The 25,157-nt window shown below is 37.8% G+C and overlaps 1 pseudogene; it reads right to left on the bottom strand.

The window, feature by feature from the left end:
* Positions 1 to 2,535: 2,535 nt before the first annotated feature.
* LOC141504823 (uncharacterized) lies at positions 2,536 to 18,698 on the bottom strand (annotated as a pseudogene).
* Between the last annotated feature and the right edge of the window lie 6,459 nt (positions 18,699 to 25,157).

Raw genomic sequence — 25,157 nt, 5'->3', positions numbered from 1 at the left:
GTTCAAGTGACTTCCCCAAAGTCACACAGCTGAGTAAATATTAAATGTCTGAGGTTTGATTTGAACTCAGGTCCTCCTGATTCCGCTCTATCCACTCAAACAACTTTCTAAGACATTAAGTTGCTGGCCTGCTTTATTAGAGGGGTTTTCCTTATTGGAATTCACCACACCAATGAATTTGAAATTCTAGACCAAAAGAAAATATTCCCCCTCCAAATGGAGAAAATAAACTGGATCAGCAGCTTCACCCTTCTCTTCATGTTACTGGATTGTTCTCCAGAAATCTGGGCCAATTTACATTTCTACCCAGTAGAATATACTTGTTTTCCTGCTTTAGGATTCATAATTATTTATCCCAGTTTAACAAGCAAAAGCTTTCCAGATTTTTTTTTATATTTTAGTTTGAATTGTAATTAATTGCTAGTAGGACTATATATTTTTTCTATATTGACATTTTATTAGTTCATTTCCTCATATAAGTAAACTGTTAGTGCCAAGCTGGTTTATATTCTCATTATTGTTAACTATAGAAAAAAATTAATAGCAGTCATGTGACAAGAGATGTCAGAGAAAACTTTTTAATGCTTGAAAAACCCATGCTGCTCCTTTTTTTCCATCATGGATCATGGAGAAGAAAAGAGAATTTTTAATTTTATGAACTATTGCATAGAGCTATTTACTGAGTTTCTTCCATTTTTAACTGCAAAGAACAAGACTCAGAAAAGCAGAACAGATTGCAGGGTCTCTGAAAGTTCTCAAGCATAAACAACTGCTTGGATATGGGGGTTGGGGATATTAAGAAGTAATACCTGGGTTGTAAGCCTGGATGATTAGAAGGATGGGTATATCCTTGATAGTAATTGAAAAGATAGGAAGATGGGAGTTCTTGGAAGGGAAAGTAATAAATCCAGTTTGGGACAAGTTGAATTTAGGAACATCCAGTTCCAGATGTTAGTGTGCACTTGGAGATATAAGCAGTTAGTTGAAATAGATTTGAGCATCTCTATAGAAGTGATGGTTGCAGCTATGGAAGGTGATGAGTTCACTAAGTGAAACAGTGTAGAGGGAGAAGAGAAGAGGGGCCTAGGATAGAGGCTTAGACCCTTGGCGTTGATGGACATGACCTGGATGAAGATTCAGCAAAAGAACCCAGGGAGGGGGTGGCTAGGTGGCGCAGTGGATAAAGCACTGGCCCTGGAGTCAGGAGTACCTGGGTTCAAATCTGGTCTCAGACACTTAATAATTATCTAGCTGTGTGGCCTTGGGCAAGCCACTTAACCCCATTTGCCTTGCAAAAAACTAAAAGTCCTGATAGTTGTATGCCCTCACATTTTTTTTAATTTTTCCAAGGCAATGGGGTAAAGTGACTTGCCCAAGGTCACACAGCTAGGTAATTAGTAAGTGTCTGAGGTCAGATTTGAACTCAGGTCCTCCTGACTCCAGGGTTGAAGCTCTATCCACTGTACCACTTAGCTGCCCCACTTCTCACATTCTTTGCTGAAATATTGATACAAATACATCTTGATTTGGAAAAAAAATGTATCTGACTTAATGATCTTGTAATATGTATGAACTCCACTGTCATGCTATAAACACCAAGTGTCTGACATGTAGACTCTGAACCAGAAGCAGTATGCCTTAACCTGTCAGTTTTTAACCAGAAAAGTTAGATTACTTAATTGGTGATTGATTAGATTAATTCATGAGGCCACTAGGTTCTAGCCACATGAAATTTCTGCCTCTATGACTCAATTCCTCTGGCAAAGTTTGGATTCATCTGGCTTTGAAAAAAGATTTTCTTTCATGAAACTGCAGAAATCAAAGTCATGGAATCCTAAGAAGTCAGTATTGCAAGTTTATGGACTAATACCCCATAGCTGTTTAGAATGGTTCACTAGTTTAATGTTAAATATTTATATTCTTCCTGACTTGGTCATTATTGATCATTGTTGAACACTAGACTTAACATGTTTATGATTTGATCAAACTCTTTTTTTTTTGGACTTTGTTGTCCATATTTTTTGTTTGGGGTTTTTTTTTAGATTTTTGCAAGGCAAATGGGGGTAAGTGGCTTGCCCAAGGTCACACAGCTAGGTAATTATTATTAAGTGTCTGAGGCCAGATTTGAACCCAGGTACTCCTGACTCCAAGGCTGGTGCTCTATCCACTGTGCCATCTAGCCACCCCTGTTGTCCATATTTTTAAAAATTGTTATGTTTAAAATATGAATAGACCATAGAGGTCATGCTTGTCATTTTAATACGTTGCCCCAAAGTGCAATTCACCATGCTGGGAAAAAAGGACATACCTGCAGTTTAATGTAAAAGTAAACAGATTTATACAATTCATGAAACTTGGAATACCAATGAATATTAAGAATAATAGAACAGAAGCATTATAATCAAATAACTCATTATTAAAATACTGGTACCATGTTATATTTATGTAGATTCAAAAAGGAACATGAACCAAGAGAAATTAAACATTATTAAAATAAAATATATCTTTATTTACTCAACATTCCTCCCCAGATTGGATACAATGTTTTGTAGCCAATAAAATCTTTGTAGCCAATAAAATCTTATTTCAAACTATCTATCAGAAGTGCCTTGAATTTTTCTAAATTGCGCTCCATCATGATTGAAACTTTGTTTTTCTTCTGAAGCTTATCATCAATATCCAAAACCATCATTCCTAGGGTGTAGAAACCAGCCAGCTCCACAGACACAGCACAGTCTATTGCTTTAGTGATAAAGTCCTCATCAACTGCAGCTGCTATAGCAAAGCAATCAGAAGGCAGTTAGCCTGGTGTCCAGAACACCGTGGTAGACTTCTGGACATGTTTCTTCAAACAGGTCACAGTATAAGCACTGATTTCTTTCAAAAAATCTGGCTTTTTTACTATTTTGTGAAATCCCGTGCTCATAAAATTCCTAGAGAACAAGAAGAGAGGATGCTACAAGTATATATGTATATTAAATGTGTATTCGGGTATTTAAATAATTTATTTAATCTTTTTATACAATGCATCTTCTTAGTTTAAGAATGCAATATTGTTCCAAACATTTGTAGATATTGGTTCCATAACTCTAAATTAGTATTCATAAACTTTAAAAAATAAAATCTCAGATATTAACTTTTTATATTTTCTTTTCTGTTTAGACTAGTTATATAATGGCTAAATTACTCTATCTGTAATCAAAAAAACTATGATATCAAAATCCCCCCCAAAAAATAAGTCCCTTTGTATGATTCTACTGGCAAAGAAAAAATAATGCTATTTAGTAATAACAACTATCTTAGGACTTTTTGTTACTGTTATAGTTGTTTCAGCCATGTCTGGCTCTTCTTGAGCCCAGTTAAGGTTTTCTTGGCAAAGTTACTGGAGTGGTTTTCCATTTCCTTCTCCAATTTATTTTACAGATGAGGAAACTGAGGCAAATAGAACAATTGACTTGCCCAGGATCATATAGTAAGTATCTGAGGCTAGATTTGAACTCATGTCTTCCTGACTCTAAACCAGGACTCTAACCAATGTTCCATCTAGCTATCCCAAGTTTTGAATATAAAGCTTTCATTTATATCAAAGGGCTTAAAATATCCTATTTAGGAATGGGAGGATTAAAATGATAGTAGCAAAGTATAAGGTTTTTTTAATATGACAGTAATAGCATTTGTCAGGTAATAGTGGAGTGGGATAGTAAATGACCTGAAATAAAATCAAGCAAAGTAAAAAAGAAAAGTTAAATAAGTTTAAACATTTTAAAAATCTAACAGTACAAAGGAAGACAAAAAGGATCTTGGAAAGAAGTGTAAATAAGGGAAAATAAGACTTTTCCATGGCTTTTTTCCTAGCTAACCCTACACTTAGCCTTAGTACATGGGGACAGTGAAGTACATGGGGATCAATCTGTTAATAATTTTTTTTTTAAGAAAGTAGCATCTTATCCAAGGCAATGTATACATGCATACAAACTCCCAAGTTGCAATGTAAGTATGGCAAACTTACTCATTCAAGACAATGTAAGCTGCTTCTGGATCTGCTGCAAAATTGAATTCTGAACATACATCCATATTTCCTCTGGCTAAAAAAAATTAAAATATTCAGCATAAATTCTCATTTTTATGATTTCCTTTTAATTGCAAAATGAACAAATATATATTACCTACATAATTCTCCTCTCATCATTTAAGATGTAATTGGCTATCCCAATGTATTTTGTAAAATGGTAGAGAAAAGGCAGTGACTTGTCTCAACTCTCTCTCCAAAACCCCTCCAAACACCTTTAAATGATGCCATAAAACAATTCCTGGAGCAGCAGAGCCCACAAAAGGATGGGATGAAATAATTTTCTAGCCAAAGACAACTTAGAAGGTCGGCAAGAAAGGTCTGTCATATCAAGGTAAGAGTCCCATGCAGACCATGCCAGTACAGCACCAGCCTCAGACCCCAGCAAACCTAAGCAGGACTTGGGATCATCAGTGACAGCAGCTACTTCCAGAGCCTCAACCCAAACTTAGTAAGGGGGTTGACCAACTGGTCAGAAGAGATTACAGGGCATTTTTGCTAGCACTAAGGCAGGACTCTGATGCTTTGCCATGCAAAGACCTGGGTCCCAGTCCTGAGTGGCAATCTACTTGAAGGGACAAGGGGGCCCTTCTCACAGTTCCAGGGCAGAAATGAGTGTGGTCATTCACAGACCAGAGCACAGGCCAGGAGAGTAGTGAAGACCTTTCCTTAGTTCAATCCACTTTGGAAGAACTGAAAACTTACAGATCCCTAGAAATATCTCTGAAAACAGCTAAAAAAATGCTGGTGAGTCCTTTACCCTGGAAGCAGAGCCCTTCTGTAACAAAGAGTTAAAAGTCAAGGAATAGACTGAAAAAAATGAGCAAATAAAAGAAAAAAAATTCTGACCACAGAAAGTTACTATGCCAACAAGGAAGATCAAAACACATAAAAGAAGATAAAGTCAAAGCTCCCACATCCAAATTCTCCAAGAAAAATACAAATCAATGCTTATTCTGTGACCTGTTTGAAGAATTGATGGTTAAAAACAAAAAGAATTTTGAAAATCAAAAGAGGTAGAGGAAAGATTTGGAAGAGAAATGATAGTGATGCAATAAAGTCATGAAAGAAGAGTCAACAGTTTGGTAAAGGAGACACAAAAAAAAAATTGAAGAAAATAATACCTTAAAAAGCACATGAGACTAAATGGTAAACAAGGTCCAAAAAGCCAATGAGAAGGATGCCTTAAAAAGCAGAATTGGCTAAATGGAAATGGAGGCACAAGAGCTGGCAGGAGAAACTAATTCCTTAGAATGAGGAAATGATAATTAAGAATATAATTAGGTAAATAGACTGGAAAATTCATTTCCCCTCCATATTAACACTTTGTACTATTTTAGAAACCTTAAGCTATTTTTTGTTTTTTGTTTGTTTTTTAATTTATTTATTCTTATTTTGTACAAATAATGTTTTTATACATTATTAAAATATTCTTAAGAGTAAACATAATACCCCCACCCCCCAAAAAAAATATAGACTCACATGAGTGATAATGTAAAGGAGAGAGAAAAAAATTAAAATTAAATAATAATAATACTAGTAGTAGTAGGTGTGGCCAGGTAGCTTAGCAGATGGAGCACAGGCCCTGGAGCCAGGAGTACCCGAGCCCAAATCCAGCCACAGACACCCAACAACCACCCAGCTGTGTGACCCCAGTCAAGCCACCCCAACCCCATTGCCCTGAAAAAAACAAAAAACAAAAGACCCAAAATAAAATAAAATAGTAATAATAATAACAATAGGGGCAGGGTGGAGCCAAGATGGTGACAGGAGAGGATTGTCTCTTAGGTGCTCTCCATCAAAACTTATAAACTAAGGACTCTAACTACATTTTTGAGAGACAGAACCCACAGAGGGATCTAGTGAGGCAGTTCTTCAGTCCAAGATAACCAGGAAAAGAGCAGAAAGGCTCTGTTACCCGGGGTTAGAGGGGTGGCTCACCAGAGCAAAGGAACTTCAGCCTCCCAGAGGCAGCCCCAGGGCTCTGGGAGCCATGGATCAGAGAACAGTTTCCTGATATACACCCCAGGGAGCAACAGGCACAACTTGGAGGATCAGCTGGGGGCCTCTGCCGGAATAAGCACATGAAGCCCAGCCCTCAGGACACACAGCAAGCAGCACAGCAGCCCAGATGCAGGAACCGGAAGCAGAAGCCGGTAAGCAGGAGCCCCCAGGGCATGAGTGCTGAGCCTAGGGAGTGGAGTGGAGAAAGACTGCCCAGCTCTGTCCTCTATCCCTGAACAGGACTTTGAGGTTCTGACCACATTCAGATCCTGAGCACAGTCTAGGCCCCCCATAGAACAGCAGGGCCCCCCCCCACCTCAGCCCTATGGCAGAGGAGTCCACTTGTGGTCATTCACAGACCAGGAGGGAAGACAGAGCCTCAAACATAGAGCTCCTTGTGCGGGGTGGAGGGGGTCCCACTAATACCCAAAAGCTCAAGAAGCATCCCAAAACCAGCCACAAGCTGGAGAAATGGGTAAGCAAAGAAAAAAGAGGAACACCTTTGAGAAATACTTTGCCTGTGATCTCAAGAAGGATCAAAATACTCAATCTGAAGATGAGGAAGCACAAGCTCCTGCATCTAAAGACTCCAAGAAAATGGAAATTGGGCTCAGGCTATGACAGAGCTCAAAAAAGACTTTGAAAAATCAAATGAGGGAGATAGAAGAAAAATTGGGAAAATAAATAAGAGAGATGCAGAAAAAATATGAAAAAGAGGTCAGCAGCTTAGTCAAGGAGATCCAAAAGAAATGCTGAAGAAAATAACATGTTAAAAACCACCAAAGGTCAAATGGATAAAACAGTTCAAAAAAGTTATTGAGGAGAAGAATGCTTTAAAAAGCAGAATTGGACAGATGGAAAAAAAGATAAGAAAGCTCTCTGAGGAAAACAAAAACTTCAGACAAAGGATGGAACTGAGGGAGGATGCAGATTTTTATGAGAAATCAGGACACAATACTTCAAAACCAAAAGAATGAAAAATTAGAAGAAAATGTGAAACATCTCATTGAAAAAACAACTGATATGGAAAACAGACTTAGGAAAGATAATTTAAAAATTATTGGAATACCTGAAAGTCATGACCAGGAAAAGAGCCTTGACATCATTTTCAAAATTGCCCTGATATCCTAGAAGCAGAGGGTAAAAATAGAAATGGAGAGAATGCACTGATCTCCCTGAGAAAAAGATCCAAAAAAAAAAAAAAACCAACCCCCAGGAATATTATAGCCGGGTTCCAGAACTCCCAAGTCAAAGAGAAAAAATTACAAGCAGCCAGAAGGACACAATTCAAATATTGTGGAGCTGCAGTCAGGATCACTCAGGACTTAGCAGCAACTACATTAAAAGCTCATAGGGTAGGGGCAGCTAGGTGGCATAGTGGATAAAGCACCGGCCTTGGAGTCAGGAGTATCTGCATTCAAATCCATTCTCAGACACTTAATAATTACCCAGCTGTGTGGCCTTGGGAAAGCCACTTAACCCCATTGCCTTGCAAAAAAAAAAAACAAACAAAAAAAACCTTGGGGCGGCTAGGTGGTGCAGTGGATAGAGCACTGGCCTTGGAGTCAGGAGTACCTGAGTTCAAATCCGGCCTCAGACATTTAATAATTACCTAGCTGTGTGGCCTTGGGCAAGCCACTTAACCCCATTTGCCTTGCAAAATCCTAAAAAAAAAAAAAAAAAAGCTCATAGGGCTTGGAATATAATATTCTGGAAGGCACAAGAGCTCTCAGAATGCAACCAAGAATCAACTACCCAGCAAAACTGAACATCCTCTTCCAGGGAAAAAGATAGACTTTCAATGAACCAGGGAAATTTCAAATGTTTCTGTTGGAATGGCCAGAGCTGAACAGAAGGTTTGATCTTCAAATACAGGACTCAGGTGAAGCATGGAGATTGGAGCAGAAGGGGAAAATATGAGGGACTTAATGATGATGAACTGCATGTATTCCTGCATAGAAAAAATGATACTGATAATACTCATATGAACCTTCTCATTTAATAGAGCAGGTAGAAGCAGCTTTTATAGATGAAGCACAGGAGAAAAACTGAATTTGAAGATATATTGTGGTGTCAAAATGGAGTCAATATGTAAAAGGGAAATGTAATGGGAGAAAGAAAAAGGAGAGATGGAATAGGCTAAGATAGTTCATATAATAAGATTTTTCTTTATTACAATGAGCTATTGCAATGATATGGAAGGGGGAAGGTGAGGAGGAATAAGGGAATCTTTGCTGTCATCACAGGTGGCTAGGAGAGGAAACAGCATACATACTCAATGGGGTATAGGCATCTGGAGTAAAAAGAAAAGAAGGGGGATGGAGGAAGGGGTGAATGTGAGTGATGGAGGAGAGGATGGACTATGGGGGGAGAGTGGTCAGATGTAACACATTTTCTTTTTTACTTCTTGCAAGGGTTTGGGATTAGATGACCTGTCTAGGACCATAGGGCTGGGTGGATGCTGGGCCTAAGGGGTGGTATGTGGGCTCGGGGCCTCTTGGCCCCAGGACCAGGGATCTGTCTGCTGCACTACTCAGTTACCCTATAGCAGAGTCAGAGTGAAAGGAAAGAGAAAATATAGTACATGGTAGTGGAGAAGTACGAATGGAGGGAGTTGCGATCAGCAATGGCAATGGTGGAAAAATATGGAAGTAACTTTTGTGATGGACTTATCATAAAGAATGTGATCCACCTGCGGCAGAGTTGGTGGTGTTGGAACACAGACTGAAGCTCATTTTTTATTATTATTATTATTGTTGTGGGGGAGATTGCAGGGCAAATGGGGCTGGGTGGCCTGCCTGGGGCCCCACAGCTGGGTGATTGTTGGGTGTCTGAGGATGGATTTGGACCTGGGAGCTCCTGGCTCAAGGGCCAGTGCTCTGTCTGCCACCCAGCCAACTCTACTACTACTACTACTACTACTACTACTACTACTACTACTACTACTACTACTACAACTACTATTATTATTATTATTATTATTATTTCATTTTATTTGGGGTCATTTTTCCTTTTTTTTTGTTTGTTTTTGCAGGGCAATGGGGTCAGGGTGGCTTGCATGAGGTCACACAGCTGGGTGATTGCTGGGTGTCTGGGGCCAGATTTGGGCTCGGGTGCTCCTGGATCCAGGGCAGGTGCTCCGTTCACTGTGCCACCTGGCCATACTTGCAGTTATTATTGTTGTTGCTGTTTTTAATTTTAATTTTTTCTCCCCTTTATTGGTCATGTGGGTCTATATTTTTGGGGGGAGGGGGAATTATGTTTACTCTTAAACAAGAATATTTTAGTAATGTATAAAAAACATTCTTTGTACAAAATAAGAATAAATAAAAATTGAAAAAATAATAATAATAAAAGTGGCCAGATGGCGGACAGAGCACCAACCCTGGAACCAGGAGCACCTGGGTCCAAGTCCGGCCTCAGACATCAAACAATCATCCAGCTGTGTGGCCCCAGGCAGGCCACCCAGCCCCATTTACCCTGCAACCCTCCCAAAAAATAATAATAATAAAAATGTGCTTCAGTCTGTGTTCCAACACCACCAACTCTGTCATGGGTGGATCACATTCTGTCCATCACAAAAGTTACTTCCATATTTTTCCACCATTGCCATTGCTGATCGCAACTCCCTCCTTTCATATTTCTCCACTACCATGTACTATATTTTCTCTCTCCTTTCACTGACTCTGCTGTAGGGTTGCTGAGTGGCACAGCAGACAGATCCCCAGCCCTGGGGCCAAGAGGCCCTGAACCCCCATACCACCCCTTAGGCCCAGCATCCACCCAGCCCTATAGTCCTAGACAGGCCATCTAATCCCAACCCCTTGCAAGAAGTAAAAAAGAAAATGTGTTATATCTGACCACTCTCTCCACATAGTCCATCCTCTCCTCCATCACTCACATTCACCCCTTCTCCCATCCCCCTTCTTTCCTTCTTACTCCAGATGTCCATACCCCATTGAGTATATATGCTGTTTCCTCTCCTAGCCACCTCTGATGAGAGCAAAGATTCCCCCTTGCCTTCCCCCTTCCATATCATTGCAATAGTTCATTGTAATAAAAAAAATCTTATTATATGAAATATCTTAGTCTATTCCATCTCTCCTTTCTCTTACTCCCAGTACATTTCCATTTTAGCCATTGATTCATTTTTACACTATATTATATCTTCAAATTCAGCTCTCTCCTGTGCTTCATCTTTAAAAGCTCCTTCTACCTGCTCTATTAAATGAGAAGATTCCTATAAGTATTATCAGTATAAATTTTTTACGCAGGAGTACATGTAGTTCATCATCATTAAGTCCCTCATATTTTCCTCTTCTCCTCCACTCTCTATACTTCACCTGAGTCCTATATTTGAAGATCAAACTTTCTGTTCAGCTCTGGCCATTCCAACATGAACATTTTTAAATTCCCCTGGTTCATTGAAAGTCCATCTTTTTTCCTGGAAGAGGATGTTCAGTTTTGCTGGGTAGTTGATTCTTGGTTGCATTCTAAGCTCTTGTGCCTTCCAGAATATTATATTCCAAGCCCTACAAGCTTTTAATGTAGTTGCTGCTAAGTCCTGAATGATCCTGACTGCAGCTCCATTATATTTGAATTGTGTCCTTCTGGCTGCTTGTAATATTTTCTCTTTGACTTGGGAGTTCTGGAACTTGGCTATAATATTCCTAGGGGTTGGTTTTTTTTTTTTTTTGATCTCTTTCTCAGGGACATCAGTGGATTCTCTCCATTTCTATTTTGCCCTCTGTTTCTGGGATATCAGAGCAATTTTGAAAATGATGTCAAGGCTCTTTTCCTGGTCATGACTTTCAGGTATTCCAATAATTTTTAAATTATCTTTCCTAAATCTGTTTTCCATATCAGTTGTTTTTTCAATGAGATGTTTCACATTTTCTTCTAATTTTTCATTCTTTTGGTTTTGAAGTATTGTGTCCTGATTTCTCATAAAATCAGCAGCCTCCCTCAGTTCCATTATACATCTGAAGGATTTGTTTTCCTCAGAGAGATTTTTTAATCTCCTTTTCCATCTGTCCAATTCTACTTTTTAAAGCATTCTTCTCCTCAATAACTTTTTGAACTGTTTTATCCATTTGACCTTTGGTGGTTTTTAACATGTTATTTTCTTCAGCATTTCTTTTGGATTTCCTTGACTAAGCTGCTGACCTCTTTTTCATATTTTTCCCATATCTCTCTTATTTATTTTCCCAATTTTTCTTCTATCTCCCTCACTTGATTTTCAAAGTCTTTTTTGAGCTCTGTCATAGCCTGAGCCCAATTTCCATTGTTCTTGGAGTCTTTAGATGCAGGAGCTTGTGCTTCCTCATCTTCAGATTGAGTGTTTTGATCCTTCTTGGGAATCATAGGCAAAGTATTTCTCAGTGGTGCTCCTCTTTTTTTCTCTGCTTACTCATTTCTCCAGACTATGCCTGGTTTTGGGGTGCTTCCTGAGCTTTTGAGTATTATTGGAATACCCCCTCCCCCTGCACAAGGAGCTCCATGTGTGAGGCTCTGTCTTCCCTCCTGGTCTGTGAATGACCACAAGTGCCCCCCTCTGCCATGGGGCTGAGGTGAGGGAGGTCCTGCTGTCCTATGGGTGTCCTAGACTGTGATTAGGATCTGAATGTGGTCAGAGTCCCAGAGTCCTTTTCCAGGGACAGATGACAGAGCTTAGCAGTCTCTCTCCATTCCCCTACCTGGGCTCATCACTCATGCCCTCGGAGCTCCTGCTTACCAGCTACTGCTTCTGGTTCCTGGATCTGGGCTGCCCCAGCCACACTTGCTAAGTGCCCTGAGGGCTGGGCTTCACGAGCTTGCTCTGGCAAAGGACCCCCGCTGATCTTCCAAGTAGTACCCAGTGTTCCCTGAGTGTAGTTCAGGAAACTCCCCCCCCCCCCCCCCCCCCCCCGTTGTGAGCCACGGTTCCCAGCACCCTGGGGCTGCCTCTGGGAGGCTCAGGTTCCTTGGCTCTGGTGGGCCACCCCTCTAACCCCTTTCCACTCTTTTCCAGGTTACCTGGAGAACTGCCTCACTGGATCCCTCTGTGGGTTCCATCTCAAGAACATTTAGTTAGAGTCCTTAGTTTATAAGTTTTGAGAGAGAGCAACTAAGAGACGATCCTCTCCTGTCACCATCTTGGCCCCACCTCCTAAGCTATTTTTTAAAAATAGAATCTTATATCCATTGCTTTGATGGATAGCAGTATGATGAAACCTCCAAAGACATTCTTTGGCATTTAAAAATCTTAATTCACAGGCCACTTTTTAGAAGGGTCTTCTAATTTAATACCACCCATTCTTCACCTGCCAATAGGATACCTGACTCAGTCCCTTCATGCTCAAAGTTTGCTACCTGGCTGCCCCTACTATTATTTTTTTTAATTTTTATTTATTCTTATTTTGTACAAATAATGTTTTTTATACATTACTAAAATATTTTTGTTTCACTGTGTTTCAGCAAGTATTTCTTTTTTCTTAATAATAAAAATAGCTAACATTTCTATAGAATGCTAGAGTTAAGAAAACCTGAGTTTAAATCCAGCCTCATGTATTTAGTAGGTGTATAATTATAGGCAAGCCATTTAACACCATTGGCTTCAGTTTTCTTATCTAGGCTGGAATTGATTTGAGATCTTCCTGACTGTCATTTTCCTGATACTTACTTGCTTCTGTATTATATGCACTCAAATACTCATTACATTACTATGCACTTTTTGTGTATTCCATAAAAAAATGTTGACAATTAGAAGATGATAATACTTGAATGTACTTACAATTCATATTTCCTCCCATAATAAACAGATTTTTAATTTTCTTAGGAAAACTTGGGTCCATTTTCACAGCCAGAGCTAGATTGGTCAAAGGAGCAGTGGCTACTAAATTTACCTATAAAAATAATTGATGGTGATTAAAAAACAATATCAACAAGAAAATGGACAAACAAGCCACAGTGGCCAATTATGCTTCAAAGTATGGTTGATTTGGGCTAAAATTTCTACTTAAGAGGCTTTTTAAGGATATAGGTAGTGATCACCTCCAAAAATGAGTAAAAAATGTGACAAATAATCATAGGGAAAATTTCTACTTAAGAGACATTTTAAAATCTTTTCAAGAATTTATGTAGTAATTACCTCCAAGAATAAGTATAGAATGTGACAAATGATCACAGTGAAAAAAAGTCAGATCAAGATCCAAGATAGTGAGAGATAGAGGAAGAGCAATAATACTATCTACTGTGTGACGTGATCACCTGGCCAGGTAGCTAACTAATCATTCTAATCATTGCAGGCACTGCATGTTCTTGTTGTAGTTTGTCCAGTACTGGAGCATCTAGGTCAGGAATATCACCCAAACCGTCTTTTCCAAAATAATAATCATTTTTCAGATTATTAAGAAATGGGGAAGAAGCACCTTTATAAACTGGAATCTAAAATTAATAAATAATAATACTAATAGGACAGTGGTCACAATTCCCAAACTGTTAATAACAACTAAAAGATACATGCAGTATTCTGGTTCCCTCATAACTTACAACTCAGAAATGGGTACGAGCTCAAATTTAATGCATAGTACGTTTTATCTCAAGTGTTTATCAAATTCTAATTTCTGTTTTTGTCTTGGAATTCTCCCCTCAGTAGATGATTAATTCCTTCAAGGCAGAGGTTGCTGTGGCTAATTCATTTTGCTTCTATTAGAAGTGAGTTAATGTATTTTATTTTTTGATCATTACTTTATTTTTTCAATTACATACAAAGATAGAGAAGTTTACAAAAAAGATTAAGATAAAAACTAATTCATTTTTTTATCCCATAAACTCTGATACAATGCCTTACAAGAAGTAGGTACTTTGTGGCATTTTTATATCATGTATCCTTCAGAGTTGGGAAGAGTTGCTTAAATTGGATATTAGTTATCAGAGTAGATAAGTTGCAAACCTGGTTGCATTTCACTTGCTTCAATATTACTCCCATCTGTACTCCTAAATCTGTTAATTAATAAACACACACACACAAAAGGACAAATGGAAGGTAGAATAAGCCAAAAATCTCAATTCAACAGATAATTAATTAGCCCTAGGTAATCTAAAATTGATTTTTTTTAAAGAAATTAACAGGAACCTAAACTCTTAAGCATTTTTAGATATTGTCTAAATGAAAAAGAACTTTGATAAAGCATCATTTGGGATGGAAAAAGTCAAGACTGGAATTAACATGTCTATAGGAAACCAGTACCCTAATACAGGAGAGCTATATTGCTTCAATTCTTCTAGGAAAATAAATTGGAATTATGAGAAAAAAACTTACTAAATTTAATTCCCTTTGCCAGTAGTCTCACCATCACTGAATGTAATCTGGGAATATATGTCTCTAAGAGGTCAGAGACAGAAAAGCACCATATATATCAAAAGAGGTTTAATAGCTGTATATGTTTACCTAAAGGATAACTGGAAACAAGTACGTGCCCATTTGATTGAAGGAGTGGCTGAATAAATTGTGGCATATGAATGAAATGAAGTATTACATTCTAGCAAATAATTTTAAAATGTCAAGAATTCAGAGAAATACAATATTTTTATGACCTGATAACAGAGTGAAGTTGAAAAATGACTATTTTAACATGTAAGGGGGAAAAAAGCACAAAGAAAGGCAAACTATGAATAACTATACTCAGAAAATGTACCTGGAGATCATATAATGAAATATGCTTATCTTCTCTCAGCAGAGCAACGGGAACACGATATCAAATAGGGCAGTTGGATTGATTAGTATGTTTTGCTTTGTCACAATGCTGGAGGCATTGGTGGAATGGAGGGAGGAGGACATTATATTCAAAAATGATTCTGATATTTTTTTAAAAGCTATCAATTAAACATTTATAACAAGGTAATTTTGGTTCAGATTCTCCTAATAAATGATTTGCTAATGATATTTAGTTTTTTATTATAATTATAATTTTAATTTTATTTTCAAATTTTCTCCCTCCACCCACTGAGAAAACAAGAAGTATGATATCCATTCTACATATTAAATCGCACAAAACATTTCCTCATTAGCCATATTCAAAAAGAAAAAAAGAGAAAAAATAAAGAAAAGAAAAAAATTCAATATGCTCTCTGAGTCCATCAGTTCTCTATCTGGAGGTGAATAGTATATTATTTCATGAGTCACTTCAAGCATAGTGAATTATGATCAGAGTTCCTAAATCTTTCATAGTTTTCTTATCTTTATAATATTGCTGTAACTGTATAAATTGTTTTATTGGTTCTCCTTACTTTAACTTGGTTTTTCTGATACTATTCCCTTCATCATTTCTTACAGCACAAATATAATATTCCATCACATTTGTATACCATAACTTATTCAACCAATGCCTGATTAATGAGCATCTACTCAGTTTCCTATTTTTGTCATCACAAAAAGAGCTTCTATAAATATTTGGTTTATATAGTTCCTTTTCCTTTGATCTTCTTAGGTTAAAGACTTAGTATTATATTAGTATTGCTGGGTCAAAGGATACGCAGAGTTTTAGAATCATTGAGCATAGTTCCAATTTATTCTCCAAAATAGATTAGTATAACAGTGCATTGGTGTATTTATTTTTCCACATCCACCCCAGCACTGGTCATTTTTCATTTTTGTCATCTTAGCTAATCTGATAGGTGAGTGAGGTGATACCTCAAAGTTGTTTTAATTATATTTCTCTAATTACTGGTGATTTAGAGCATTTTTCCAATTGACTACTGACAGTTTTGATTCCTTTTTTCTGAAAACTGCCTCTTCATGTCCTTCCACCTATATTTAGCTTTCTAAAAAATTTTTCCTCTCCTGAGAGTAGATTTAATAAGGGTACCATCTGATTGATTTGGCTTTCATTCTGCCAGAAATCAGGATGTCTGTATCTACATCTGGGAATAAGGTGTCTGGCAATATGGCAGCTCCTATCACTGCTGCTACCTCTGAACTAAAAGTCTTTTTTAATTCTAGTCCATGGGAACTAATATATCATTTTGGCCCTCATTTCTAGCTTAGGAGGCAGAAAAGAGGTTAAAAATGGGAGCATCTCTGTAGAAAATGGAGATCTCAAAACATTCCAACTGCAAAAATACAGAGGTGATAAAGCTTTCATTATCTGCTGATTATACATTTTAAAATTCTGCTTTTTTAAAGTCAAGTTTTGTTTTCCTCTGCCATTGGTGACTTTGGATATGCCATTTCAGAAGAGTGGTGAAAATGGTAACTTCCAACAATGCAAAAATAATTGAGTTGGGAATATTTCTAGTAGCCAGGGAATTTTGCAGAAGGGTTTAATCTATGTGAAGAGATATTCCACAAAACATTTTCCTATCAGATCTTTTCCTAAACCCAAAATCATCTTACTCATCTTTATGTGTTTTATAACAAACAGGTGTTAAACCATTATGGAGTCCCCTACAATGGATGAGCGGATTCCTAGACAGAATTCAATTTCAAATAAAAATCACTGCTCTGCTAGGTCAGTGATCAAATTCATGATTCAGAGAGCTCCTCATCCAACTCATCTGCTTTGCTTTGATTGGGACCATGCCCTGCTGTGAGAAACTTAACCTCCCTTTGATTTATCTTTTCCATCACTTTAACAAAAACATTTTCCTACTAAATTATGATTCTCATCACCATTGTGTTCCTGAACCTGTCTCTGAACCTGGACTCTCTTTTATCCACAAGAGTAAATGGATATCATCTTCAAAAAAGTAAGCAATAGAGGGTCAAGGAAAGGATCTTTATAAAGCAAACAAAAAGAAGTGGGAAAATCAGAGCATGTTTTGGAAGAAGTTAAAACTGAAAGGGAAAGATTGAAAGAAAGAAAATGATGATAGAGCAGGGTCCTAGAAAGTAGAGAAAAGAATGAGTTCAAGGGTGAAAATAGAGAAGGACCAGAAGGTGGGTGATGATGTTGAGAAGCCATAAGGAATGGAGAAAGGAAGTTGAGAGAGCTTAAGTCAAATAGTCTCATATCTTTTTATTTTTTTCTTTGTTTTTACAAGGCAATGGAGTTAAGTAATTATTAAGTGTCTGAGGTTGGATTTTAACTCAGATCCTCCTGAATTCAGGGCCAGTACTCTATCCACTGCACCACCTAGCTGCCCTGCCTCATATCTTTTTAGTGAAGTAGGACTGTGTTAAGTAGCACTAGGTCAACTGTGGTAAGTGGAGCGAGGAGGGAGGAGGGTAGAAGAGACTGGAAAGAATCCGTAATACAATTTGTACTTTAAATATGAAACTACACTGAGTCAGAAATCATGCCTACGAGACTACTATCCCATTAGATATAAGATTAAAAAGATGGTCATTTCTTTTTGAGGTACCAAATATATGGAAACTAAGTGAATGCCCATCAATAGGGGAATGGCTGAACAAACCATGTGAATGTGATGGAATACTATTGTACTGTTAAAAATGAAGCAGACAGTTCTAGAGATACCAGGCAAAACTTGTATAAGAAAAATGAGCAGAACAATTTCAAAGGATTTAAGAACCCTGATCAACACAATGACCAATCATGATTCAAAAGGAGTCATAATGAAACATGTTGCCCAATTCCCCCTACAGAGAGGTGTGATACTCAGATTGAGATCGATTTTCTTTGGACGTGACTAGTTCAGAAATCTGTTTTGACTGACTTTGCATATTTGTTATGAGTTTCATTTTTCTTTTTCAGTGTGTGTGGGTGTTGAACCCAAAGAAGCAAGATGGAGACCAAGCTATGAATTTTGGGGAGTACATTTGATTATCAATGACTATGTGAGGATACCTCCTCAAAGCACATAGCACCTCATCCAGAGAACAAGATTTTTATAGTATTTTGAGGTGGGGTGGGATTGTGATCAAGCAGGATACAGCAGAGATAGCAGGTAGATATATTTCCTTGTCAAACTGTTACAAACTTATGCAAACATATGGCCTAGAATATATCTTGCTTTATGTCTTAACATGTTTCTCTAGAAAGAGGGAGTCACATATTCATGGGCTTCCCACAAGTTCAAGGCAAGTGGAATTTACTATCTTATGGTTCCAGTTGCATCTGGGGGAAGGGGAGGCAGTCTTAGGAGAAAGCAGGAATTTTACAGATATAGCAAAATGATTGGGTTAACAAGAATGTTTTGTATATCTCAGACAAATTTATGCTGTATCTCATGATCCCAGAGTCAAGCATTTGGGTCCTGACCAATTATTCTCAGACCCAAAGGCGCCTAGCCAAGTTTATATTTCTGAGGAGTTTCTCAGGGCCCAGAAAGGCATAAAAGACCCCTTTTATACAGGTATCACACAAATATTAATATTGTACTTCATGGGGAAGGTGAAAGGAAACAAAGGTGAATTTTCAATAAATGATTTTTTTAATTATCAGGGATAACATCTGATCATTTGTAATACTTGCAAGGCAAATAAATTACCTTTAAGTTGTTACACTCCTGTAACACCCAAAAGAACATTTTTACACACATTATCCACTGAAGTATTCCCAAAACAGTAAGTGATCCCCAGAACTTCTACATTAGGTGTTCCTAGAGCCATCATTAAGTCAACAGCATCATTTACACCAGCATTCACATCAATCACCAGTAATTTCTTTTCCACTGCTGACATTTCTACCAAAACAAAACAGAGGCTTACAATAGATGTAATAAGGAAATCATTACATTTCAAAGAAGGAAACATCAGTGTTTGATATTTAAGTGACATATCTTATTTAAGTTTTAATGGAGAATATACATTTATGTGTTTCAATTTATTTTAGTTTCATGACATAAGTCAGGAATTTGAATCTCATTTCAAACACTGTGTGATCCAGGCTAAATCATTTTTCATGTGTAAAATGAGGATAATAATACTTGCAACTTATAAAGCTGTTGTTTGAAGCCTTAAAAATATAATGTAAATATATTTGGGACATATTCTACTTATATTTTTTATGGAGTTTAGATAGCAATAATCTAAAGACAAGTAGCTATCTTGTTATGTTTCATATTTCATATTTTGAAGAATGTTGTGCATTTGGACAGATGATAGCTTTTTGTAATTTAAAAAATTATCAAGCTCACCTTTTAAATTCACTGCAAGCAAAGTCAGAACAACTTAAATTAACATTATTATGTTATTATTGATAATAATCTATAATTGACAATAAATAATAAGTATTGATAATAATAATAATAATTGGAGAACCTGCAATAATGCAAATTGAAACCCATTCATGCCTGCTTATTCTGTGCAATTCTTGTCCATATCCTCCCAAAAGTTTGATAGAGAGAGCACCCAACATGCTGGAGGCTTTTCTAATTTTCCCCCCAAGATCTTAAAGATCTTAGAGGGGTACTCAGACTATCCATCTAGTCTCCTCTATTGTCACCACACAACCAGCTCATTTTCTCTTTATGTCATACTATTCTTTGATGACATCCTTTTCTCTCATTCTTCAAAGTTATACATTGCAGCCTGCTCACACCACCAATCACTATTCAGGGGAAGTGGTGTTCTAGATCTCAATACCATATAGCTACCCAGGTGTAAAGTTTGTATTGAAATGATGGATCTTTGCCATTATGAGAGGTTTAGAGACCGATAAAATTGCTTCTCAGTTTACTAAAAACAATCCAGTTTATTGTCTTTCTCCTTTTCAACTCTGAGCCTTACTGTCAGTTGTCTCTCCCAAATATACATACTATTAGATTCACGCTATGGGGAAATCCTTTCGAAATCTACACTATATCCTTAATTCATTTGGTCTTTCCTCTGTGGATAGGCAAGCCCAAATCCTTTAAGTGATCACAGAACTTTTCTAGGAGGTTCTGCAATTTGATGCAATCAACAGTATATCCCCACTAAATAGGAGCACCTGCAGGACCTCAACTTGACTTAATTAAAATTTTTAAAAATTTTTTATTTTATTTTTTGCAAGGCAGTGGGGTTAAGTGGCTTGTCCAAGGTCACAGAGCTAGGTAATTATTAAGTGTCTGAGGCCATATTTGAACTGAGGTCCTCCTGACTCCAGGGCCAGTGCTCTATCCACTGTGCCACCTAGCCACCCCTCAACTTGATGTAGATGGACTCTGTGCTGTTTCTCTAACTTCATAGTGGTGAATACTTTTTTCTGAACATATATCTTCCTAGTTTATGCTTCAACTTATGTTTATTATCAGAGGGCCATGGAACAGGGTTATCCCTATTATTCCATCTCCAAAGGATTCCTGAATAATTTTATAAATGAATGGGAGTCATTTTGTTGTAAAAGAGCTTTCCATAATCAAAAAAAATTAAACATAAGATATATTCTATACATATTTAAACAATTATGAGATGGTAAAAATATGGTTCATTGTTGAATATCTCTTGGAAAAGCTGGTATGCTTGACACCCCCATCAAGAATGTCATCAGTTTATGGATAAATGATCCCCATTTGGATTGTGATTGTGATTGTCATTATTGAAAAATTATCCTTCTCATCTTGTTTAAAAGAGTTCAAGTAGAAACATTCCTGGGATCATCATTCTCTTTTTTTCATACTTTAAACTCTGGGAAATAATATGACAATTTTAAAAGTGATATATTCTTAGTGCTCTGCAGACAAATTGTGCAGATGGAAAAAATTTTGAATAGTTGAAGAGTAGTTGAATAAATATATCAGAATATAAATCCATCCTCTGTAGGCCCACTAAAAGCATCCTCAACACCAGTGGCAGCAGGCAGAATGATGGGCATATGTTCTCATCTCATTCCCAAATTATTTTATTTCTTTTGCTAGATATATGTATTTTGAACATGTTTTATTGCATCCATCTTTGAGATTTTAAGTATTTGGTTTGGCCACACCTATTAAAACATTATTCTTAAATCTTTATGGATGAGTAATATGTCTGAGCAATTGTGTACCAACAGTTCAATCTGCTCAAATTTCAGTATAATGTAATGGTTGAGTACTCAAGGATATTTTAGTCTATACCTATAGTTTGGATATTTGTTTATCAATTCTTGCAAAATAATGAGACTTTGATATCTAATTCTAGCCACCAGCTCATGTCTTGCTGTGTTTTGGTGGGTGCTAAATTTTTGCAATTTCCATCATTTTCTTATATAGTTTCCACTGATCACTAAGTCCTGGATCCTCAAGGATTATTCTTCTATTATCTCTGATGTGATGACCTGGACATCATGATTACGGTCATCATAATACCAGCTATATCCACAAACAAATTCTTGTGACACATGAAACAATATTAGATTATTGGCTCGGCTATGTTATAGACTCTGTCCAGATGGACTCTGTTTCCCATACAGTCGACAAATTAAATGATGTGTACCTATTAGCCATCTTTTCTATTGCTCAGTGAAGTAATGTATGCAAAGAACATCCTTCTGTCCCAGGGCTCATCCTCTTGAGTCCATCCTAAACCTCACCTATCTATGAAACTTCAAAAACATTTTTATAATATTCAAGGCACTGTGCTAACTACTGGGAAAACAATTAAGAAAAATAAAGACAGTCTCTATTCTCAAGGAATTTATAGATTAATAGGGGAAGATAACACACAAGAGGAAAAAGGAAATGACAAGGAGAGGTTGTCAGGAGCATGTTCTTCTGTGGAGTTGAGACCAAGCAGAGATATGGATGCAAAGTGGAGTGAGCTGCAAAGTCTAGGTTCTGCCCTCTTAAGAATTTCTCTATCACTTATTGGTTATAATTCTAATTGGACATTCAGGTCACCAAATGCTGACACAGTTTGCATAATATTCTATTCAACTCTTGTTTCCTCAGTCTTGTTTTTCCAAATAGATGATGAAATCTGACAGAAAGGCACTTGTATTTAGAAGGCAGAGTGTTCTCAAAGGAGTCATCGGATCTCTATCAGTTACTCACCTACAAAGCAAAGGGCTTGGGCTAAATGGCTCCTAATCACCCTTCTAACTTTAAATCTGGCCTGGAAGTATTTATATCCCCTTTTCCCTCTAAATCCAATGATGCTGTTCAACTTCTGTAGCCTAAGAAAATCATCCAGTGTTGTTCAGTCCTCAAGTGAAGAGATTCTTCCAGACTAATTAGTTAGTCTGTAACTCACATGACTGACCACACTTTGTATTATAAATCAGTGGGTAGGACCTGCAAAAGCTCACCCTCTGCTGTTTTTCAGTCATTTCAGTTGTGTTCGAGTCTTTGGGATCCCATTTTGGGTATTTTTTGGGGGAAAGATATTAGAGTGATTTGCCATTTCCTTCTCCAGCTCATATTTTACAGATAAGAAACTAAGGTAAATAGGGTTGCCCAGTGTTACAACAAATGTCACTCCCCTTGCCCTAGCTAAATCAACAAATAAAAAAACTAAGCAACACACCAATCTAATCCCTAATATGCAGTATTCCACACTCATAACCCCTCACCTCTTCAAAGAAGAATGGAAAATATATTTTTATATTTCTTCTTTGGGGCCAGTATTGACCATTAAAGTTGCACAGTAATTCATTTCTATTTTTGATATGAACATTTTTTTACTTAGGTCATTGTGTACCTTATTTACTTGATTCTGCTTACTCAGCATCAGGTCACATCAATCTTCCCATGCTTCTCTGTATTCTTTCTTCATACTCATGTACAACGTGTTTAGCTATTTCCCAGTTTATAGGCATATGTTTTGTTTCCAGTGCTTTCACAACAAAAAGTGTTAATACAAATATTTTTTTCTTCTACTGAAGATGGTACTTTTCTTCCTCTTCTTGAATTAACCCCAGTATTTAATAGTCAAGGTAATTGGGGCAGCTGGATGGTACAGTGAATAGAGCCCCCAGCCCTGGAGTCAAAAGAATCTGAGTTCAATCCTGAGACACAACACTTTTTAGCTGTGGTTTGAGCAAGTCATTTAACCTTGATTGCCTTACATTCAGCATCATCTCCAGTCTTCTATGGCCATTGGACCAGATGGCTATAGAAGAGAAAGGGAAGCTGTTCAACTTAGTACAGCATCCCCTTACTGAAATCCAATACTTGGGGGTGTCATGGCATCATCTCCCTGATGTCATGGTATTCTTTGAAGAGGAAGAACAAACAAGGACATTTAGATGACTCAATGGATAGATCCCAGAGCCTGGAGTCAGAAAGAACTTAGTTCAAATTTGACCTCATCCCCTTACTAGCTGTGGAAATCCTGGACAAGGCACAACCTCAGTTTCCTCATCTGTAAAATGGAAACAAAAACGCCAAATTGACAGGACTGTGGCAAGGATTAAATGAGATAATATTGTAAAGCACTTCATCCTTTGCAAATAAATCCTAAATAAGTATTAGTTGTTATAATTATGATGATCATTATTGCTTCCTTTGATCCTCACAGCAATTTTGGGAAGGACTAACAACTTCAATAGTTAATGAGATTATTAGTTGTCATGGCAGTAATTAATCATATCATGGCTGCTCTGAATAATCAATATATATTTACATAAAAATATATCTATATCTCTATATACATCCTGCTTCAGATAACTTACTAGCTCTTCGACTTCGGGCAAGGCAGTAAGAGTGTTAGTAAGAGGAGGAAACCCATTCAGAGGGATTAACACCATCTCCATGGTCTCACAACTAGAAAGTGGCTGAGCCCACCACGTCCCACACCAGGTCCCCGATTCCAGATCAACCACTGTTTTACGAGCACAGCTCTCAAAACCGTAGTGATGAGCTCTCCCCAAGCCTAATCATCCCCCTCCTTTGGTTTCACAGATCCACCCCCGTAGGCTCTATCGGACGATGCGCCCTGGGGTCCTTCCAGTACACCAAAGCCCTCCTGCCCACACGGATCCTTCTGGTCCACCCCCACCCCCCACTTCCACCAGCCCCTTGAGAACTGACCCGCGCGCCCCAACCCCCGACTCCACCCCCCCCCCCCAGTCCTCCTCCCTCTCCCTCTTCTCCCTCCCAGTGCGCGCCTGGTCTCTCCAAGCACACTTTGGGGCCACCCGCGATCCCGGAAACCCCCTTTCCAAACCCTCCTTCCAAGCTCCGGGGCCGGTGGTCTAGTGGACCCGGAGGTTAGCCCCCTAGGTGCCGGTTTTTATCTCACCTTCCACTCCCACTCCAAGTTCCTCCTGGCGCACAGGTCACCATCGGCCTCCATTCCACCCCTAGTCCGAAGAGTTAGGACAGAGTGTCCGAGATGACCTGGAGATTATCCGAGTGACATCTCAGCCCCAAAGCCAACTTTTATTTCTTCTGCAGACCAAGCCTGAAAAAAGACATCTGCTTGAAATCCAAACAAGAACAGCATTTCTCTACTGAAAATTCACTTGAATTTTGGTGTGTTGCTTAGTTTTTTATTTTTTATTTTGGTTAGGGGAAAGGGAGTGATATTTTAAAGATGTAACAAGCAGAGGGGCAGCTAGGATAGAATTTGCAATCAGGAAGAATTATCTTCATAAATTCAAATCTGACCTCACTCCACTCTTGAAGGCAACTGAGACATAAGTTTTAGATTTTGCAATTGGTCATCTTACAATATTGCTGTTACTGTGTAGAATAATCTGGCTCTGCTCACTTCACTTTGCATCAGTTCAAGAAGGTCCATTTTTAACATGAAAATGCAAACCAAAAAACTCTATGATGGATGTTAGTGACAGGTATCCTTTAAAATCCATAAGATATATTCAGCAGCTGCCTGTCATTTACTATTATTACTGTTTCACATAATCATCTTCTCTGTGTAGAAACTATTTCCACGTTCAAGGACTTTGTCTTGCTAAGACTGCTTTCATTGGTGTGAGCAATGCAGAGAGTAGATCTTCCATATTTCAAAAAAAAATATCATTCCCTGATGGCCAATATTTTGATGAGGAGCTAGGCTAGTCTTCTGATGAACAGATACATAGTCCTTCTCTCACTGAGTCCATCCTGGAAACTTTTCCAGCTTGATAAAACTTGCCAGAGTTTATTCCATTGGTCTAGACTAAAGGAGCCAGATTTCTAAGAACCAGATTTATATGGTCTTGGCTATCCCTCAAATCTGTCATCCTCTACCTCTTTTCCTCTGTCTCTTGACTTTCCTGGTTTCTTTAATACTCAAGCATCT

Source organism: Macrotis lagotis, chromosome 1 (assembly GCF_037893015.1).
Source record: "Macrotis lagotis isolate mMagLag1 chromosome 1, bilby.v1.9.chrom.fasta, whole genome shotgun sequence".
Taxonomy (NCBI): Eukaryota; Metazoa; Chordata; class Mammalia; order Peramelemorphia; family Peramelidae; genus Macrotis; species Macrotis lagotis.
The sequence above is the reverse complement of the archived record's forward strand: the minus strand, read 5'-3'. Positions and strand labels throughout refer to the sequence as shown.